The following is a 6,201-nucleotide window of genomic DNA, read 5'->3' on the forward strand; positions in this document are numbered from 1 at the left end:
CACCTTATCTTTGACAAAGGAGGCAAGAATATACAATGGATTAAAGACAATCTCTTTAACAAGTGGTGCTGGGAAAACTGGTGAACCACTTGTAAAAGAATGAAACTAGAACACTTTCTAACACCATACACAAAAATAAAATGGATTAAAGATCTAAACGTAAGACCAGAAACTATAAAGCTCCTAGAGGAGAACATAGGTGAGTTTTTTTCTTATGTCCACCTGCAGTGTATTGTTCTGTAAAGTATCAGGTTGTCAGCTTTGGTTGAATGACCCAGCTCCATAAGTATAGCCTGTAGTGCATTTGGCTTAATAAACTAAAGAAACTAAACTAAAGGAACATGCTGGCCACAGCCAGGAGGATTTTATAGAACCATTCCTGCTTGGGAGAGCATAATTGGGATTTGAATTAATTATAATCCAGAAAGTCGTCTTAGCCCAAGGCATATGACCTCTGAGACCCCAAATGCCAAAATCATAACTATGTAAAAATGATCCATATAATAACAGAACACATAAGCTGAATTGAATTTCATGCCATGATGTTTCCTAAAATGCACTGTCAAAAGAATTGTTGTGTACCAGTTCCTGCTGATATATAAATGACCATATTTAAATCTAATTACAGTAACCCTCCGGAAGTGAAAGGCTAACTTGTTCAGAAACTGATTTAGGGCTCAGTGACACCAGGGAGTCTGTAGCCCTGTTGCTGCAAGTGAGCAGAAGGTCTGTGAACATTAACACACATTACAAAGTCCATATTTCCAACAAAACATTTTGCAGAGAATAAAATGGAAATTCAAGAAACATGTACACATTTACTGAATATTTTTATGAATATTAGCATTGATATGAAAGAATACATTTCACATATATAGTACAAAGCATAACCAAATAAATTCTATTTTAGCCCTTCTAGTTAAAAAAAAAAGTCATGCTTAGTCTCTGCAGGTGGGGTATGCTGGAAGTGCCAGGGTATCAAGGCCACCAGGAACTTTTCTCCCTTGAAATCAGTGACTTTAAGAAACTTTATATGTATACACATATGTAGATATTTGTATGAAGCTCTTACTACAGAAGTGATACATACTTATTGTTGAAAATCACAACTATAGATTAAAAGGAGACAATAACCTTCGATAATCCCCCCCACTTAGGGACTATCCCCAACTATTTCAGGTTGGTACCCTGCAAACCAGACCTGAAGACAGAATGAAGCGCCTGGAGTTTCTGCGGGAGTGCTCGTGGGAGAAACCTGTGCGTGACGGAGGCCGCAGGACAGGGCTGGGGTGGGGGCTGTCTGCTGCATGGGGCATGCAGTCTTCAGCTGGTCCTCTGAGACGGTCCGGAAGTGGAGTAGCCCTTCGGGGTTGTTCCCCAGCTAGACGGAGGGGTTGGGTCTTTGTTCTCCTGGTTGACCGTTAATAGGACACAGCCTGCCCCTGGAGAGAGGGTGCAGCCTCAGGCCCGGGCCAGGTTCAGGGAGGACCTAGCCGTGCCCTGACGCTGTCAGCGCTGGACCATCCTGGCAGCCTGGAGACGAAGGCTTCTGTGCTGTGGTTCTGTGGGCAGGTACGGTTGGGGTCGTGGTAGCTTGATGGGAGATGGATCTTGTCAGGATGCCACAGTATTCACTGAAATTTAGCTCTTGCATAGCTTAGATCAACTTGCTTAATAGGCTCAAATTACTTCATGTGGGAACAACTTCTCCCGTACCCTGACTGGTCTCTTTTTCTGAGGAAAATGCGGAGTAACTAGGCCTATGGTGGCAGCTGTCCTTGGGGTCACAGCTAATGCTTATAAGCTCTCTCTCCCATTATCCATTCTAGATTTGCCTTGTTCTTGGGGGTTGTTCGTAGGAGTCTTCGGATCCTGGCCGTTATGCCCTTCTCTCGCTGTGACTGCTGCCCTTATCTATTTTCTTTTAAAATTTGGCAGAGAAATACTAAACAATTATCTAGTGGGTCATGTGGGTACCAAACATATTCGTTCCTCCTCCTGTTGTGTAAGAGCAAGCCTTCCTTCTGATACTCTGGGTTGGTTACTTCTGCAGGATTGTAACTTCTTACCTTGACTATTGGTCTCTTGGGAAATAGAATTTCTAATGTGAAATATTAGCGTATTAGTTAATACTTCACTATTCTGTAATAGTTAAATAAATCCCCAGTATACCCCAAGAAAGAAGTCTGTTTTTACAAGAAGTTAATTTGGCCAGCATGAAAATGGGAAAGTAAACTTCACAGAAAATGGTTCTTATGATTTAGGCAATCACAAATGAATGATTAACAGGCTTAAATATCACTGATGATTATGACTCTGTTGTATATCAAGCTTGTTCAGGGCAGGTAAGAGAGCACTTAAAGGATCGTGCTGAAACAAGCAGATTGCAGCAAATGCCCTTGGTTACCTTTGCAATCAAAAGCTCATTCACCTTGGCCTTTCTTTTCCCCCCTCACATAAGAGATTAAAACAAAAGATTTATTATGGATTTCTGTTTAACTGGGGTGTACAGCTTCCCAGGTGGTGCAATGGTAAAGAACCTGCCTGCCAGTGCAGGAGACACAGGTTCTGGGTTGAGAAAATCCCCTGGAGGAGGAAATGGCAACCCACTGCAGCATTCTTGCCTGGACAATCCCATAAACAGGGGAGCCTGTCGGGCTACAGTCCACGGGGTCGCAAAGAGTCAGACACGACTGAGTAGACATGCAGGGAGGTAATATGGAGGAAGGAGGAAAGAGGTTTGAATGGAGAAAGAGGGATAGACAACCTACATTCCAATCATCCATGAGAAAAACTCGCAGCTCAGCTGTTTTTGATCGCTAGCCACTTCTGCGATTGTAGAAGCTCATGACTCTTCTCTCTGGACAGAGTAAGATGCGTGTTTGTAGGCCAAAAATGATGGCACTGATGAGATGTACGCTGCAATTGCCATTGATCTGTGGACCATGGCTCATGCAGAAAGGCTGAAAGTGGCCTCTCAGATACTGGAGATTGGCCAGTGGGGTCCCTTCTCCTGTGACAGCACAGCAGGGACTTTGAGTCAGACCTGAGTTCATTTTCTAGCTGTGCCACTTGCAAGGTATGTGTCTTTGAGCAGGTAACCCTTCTCTGCCTTGTTTTCATGTCTGAGAACTGGGAACCCAGATATCTACTTAATGAGAGGGTTGTAAGGATAAAATGAGTTCATGTATGGAAAGGGCCTGCCACATAGTTCCTGCTCAATAAACATTCACCTCCTTCCCTCCACTCTGCTAGGAGACCTTTCTGTGACTCTGAGAATTGTCCTCTGGTAGCTCTTTTCTATAGAAAAGGCCTCTTTGGTGTGAAATCCCCTGCCATTTGTGCCCAGGACACAGGCTTCACAGCTCTTCTAAGGGGCAGGGCTCTGGCCAGAAAAATAGTTCACTCGCTCAGTGCAGCAGGGTGGTCCTGAGGGCCTTGAGCCTTGCCAGGGTGGAGCCCTGTATCCCTGCGGAGCGGGGACTGCCCTGTCCTCATCTGGAGTTTGCCCTGGGTTAAGAGGCTCCAAACTAGTGCAGCAGGAGAGGCCTAAGGCTGAGCAGGGGACCAGCCATCCCCTGGATTTCAGCTTCGGATGAAAGCACCACTAACTTCACCTCCTTTTCTGAATCTCCTTTGAAATGCTTTCTTTCTGATGGACTTGGGACAGACTGCATGCTCAGGGATGCTTTTTGCCTGAGCCTTCTGCCAGGGCCTTTTTCAAAGCTGGACTGATCCTTGGTTCTAATAATGCAAAGTGATTGTCAGACCTCTGGGGTGGCAGCTGGCAGGAAACTTTGCCCTTCCAACTTACTCCTGGATGTTGATCCAAGCCATCAGGATATATGTAGATGATGAATCAGGAAGAGCACCTTTGCCCTCTTCTCCCAGATCTAGAAACAGTGTGGGGAATTACCAGGAAGCAGTATCTGTGCCATATGAAATGTCAGCCCTCCCTTTTCCCCTCTCAGTCACATCCAAGTTTTCTTTGTTCCAACTGTGAGAAGGACTTAGTCTCATCATCTTGACCTTATGCAGTCAAGTGTTCTCCAAGGAGATGATCCATGGGGAGGGGTGGGAGGGCTGATAATGGAGGTAATCTTTCAAAGTCCTATTTAAGCAATTGTAGATCATCAGGAGGAGAGGAAATTCTGGAGACCATCATGACCATCCTACTTCTGCCCTGCTGAAACTCAATCCAAACTGTCAGTGTTCTGACCTCTCTTCCCTACATAGATGGAATATGTTGTGCTTTTGTTGAGATGAAAGATCTGCATAGTTAGAGGGCAAACCGTTTTCAGTGAGTTTGCTGTTTCAAATTTCTCTTGAATGGAAATGTAACTTTATTTATTTTTTTTGGAAATGTAACTTTAATCATTGCTTAAGTGATTTTGTATGGAAGTATTTTATTTCTCTTTAATCTTGGGATTGTTAGCAGAAGAAAAGAGCAGTGTCTTAGATTGGTGGTTCTCAGACTTCATCAGAATAAAATGGAAGGCTCATGAAAACTCAGATTGCTCAGCCTGACCCTTAGAACATCAGGCATTGGGCTCAAGAATTTGCAGTTTCAACAGGTGACGCTGGTCTGCTGGCTCAGGAGCACACTTTGCAGATTACAGATTTATATAACAGCCTGACCATCTGGAACCTTAGAGAGTGGCATCATTTTGTAATGCAAACTGGGCCAGATTTGATATAGATTCAGATGAAAACTTTGCAAGTTGTAAGAGTTGAAAGATGGTAACGATAACCCTGTATGCGAGACAGCAAAAGAGACACAGATGTATAGAACAGTCTTTTGGACTCTGTGGGAGAGGGAGAGGGTGGGATGATTTGAGAGAATGGCATTGAAACATGTATAATATCATATAAGAAACGAATCGCCAGTCCAAGTCTGATGCAGGATACAGGAAGCTGGGGGCTGGTGCACTGGGATGACCCAGAGAGATGGTACGGGGAGGGAGGTGAGAGGGGGGTTCAGGATGGGGAGCACGTGTACACCCGTGGTGTATTCATGTTGATGTATGGCAAAACCAATACAACATTGTAAAGTAATTAACCTCCAATTAAAATAAATATATTTAAATAAATAAATAAAAATTTAAAAAAAAAAAGAGTTGAAACAACTGAGTCTCAGAAACTCAAGTTTCAGCTTCTGAAAATCAGGAATGAAAGCAACGCCTGCATCTCAGAACTGCTCTGAAAATGAGACTAGGTCACGCACGTGAAGGAGCCTGGAATATGGCAAAGCACAACCTGAGTTCCCTTCATCCTAGGTGCACTTCCATTTTTCTTTAGTTTATTTGTTTGTGGCTGTGCTGGGTCTTCATAGCTGTGTTCCGCCTAGGCTTTCTCTCTGCGGGGCTCGGGCTCCTTGTGCCGGCTTCTCTTGTTGAAGCGCTGGCTCCAGAGCATGGGCTCAGTAGTTGTGGTGCATGGGCTTAGTTGCCCGTGAAGTCTTCCTTGATCAGGGATTGAACGTGTGTCCCCTGCATCGGTAGTCGGATTCTTAACCCCTGGATCACCAGGGAAGTCCCCTAGATGTATAGTCAACTTTTATCTTAAGAATAAAATCTTTTAACATCTTGGATAGAAGTCTTTCATCGTTATCATCATCATAATAAAAGTAACAATAATGGAAGTTTGCTGCTGCTGCTGCTAAGTTGCTTCAGCCGTGTCCGACTCTGTGCAACCGCATAGACGGCAGCCCGCCAGGCTCCCCCGTCCCTGGGATTCTCCAGTCAAGAACACTGGAGTGGGTTGCCATTTCCTTCTCCAATGCATTAAAGTGAAAATTGAAAGTGAAGTTGCTTCAGTCGTGTCCGACTCTTAGCTACACCATGGACTGCAGCCTACCAGGCTCCTCCATGTATGGGATTTTCCTGGCAAGAGTACTGGAGTGGGGTGCCATTGCCTCCTAATCTACTATTTATTGTACTTTCTTGGAGAAGGCAATGGCACCCCACTCCAGTACTCTTGCCTGGAAAATCCCATGGATGAAGGGGCCTGGTGGGCTACAGTCCATGGGGTCACTAAGAGTCAGACATGACTGAGCGACTTCACTTTCACTTTTCACTTTCATGCATTGGAGAAGGAAATGGCAACCCACTCCAGTGTTCTTGCCTGGAGAGTCCCAGGGATGGGGGAGCCTGGTGGGCTGCCGTCTATGGGCCTGCACAGAGTTGGACACGACTGAAGCGA

This window comes from Bison bison, unplaced genomic scaffold, assembly GCF_000754665.1.
Source record: "Bison bison bison isolate TAMUID 2011002044 unplaced genomic scaffold, Bison_UMD1.0 scf7180017845482, whole genome shotgun sequence".
In the NCBI taxonomy this organism is placed as follows: domain Eukaryota; kingdom Metazoa; phylum Chordata; class Mammalia; order Artiodactyla; family Bovidae; genus Bison; species Bison bison.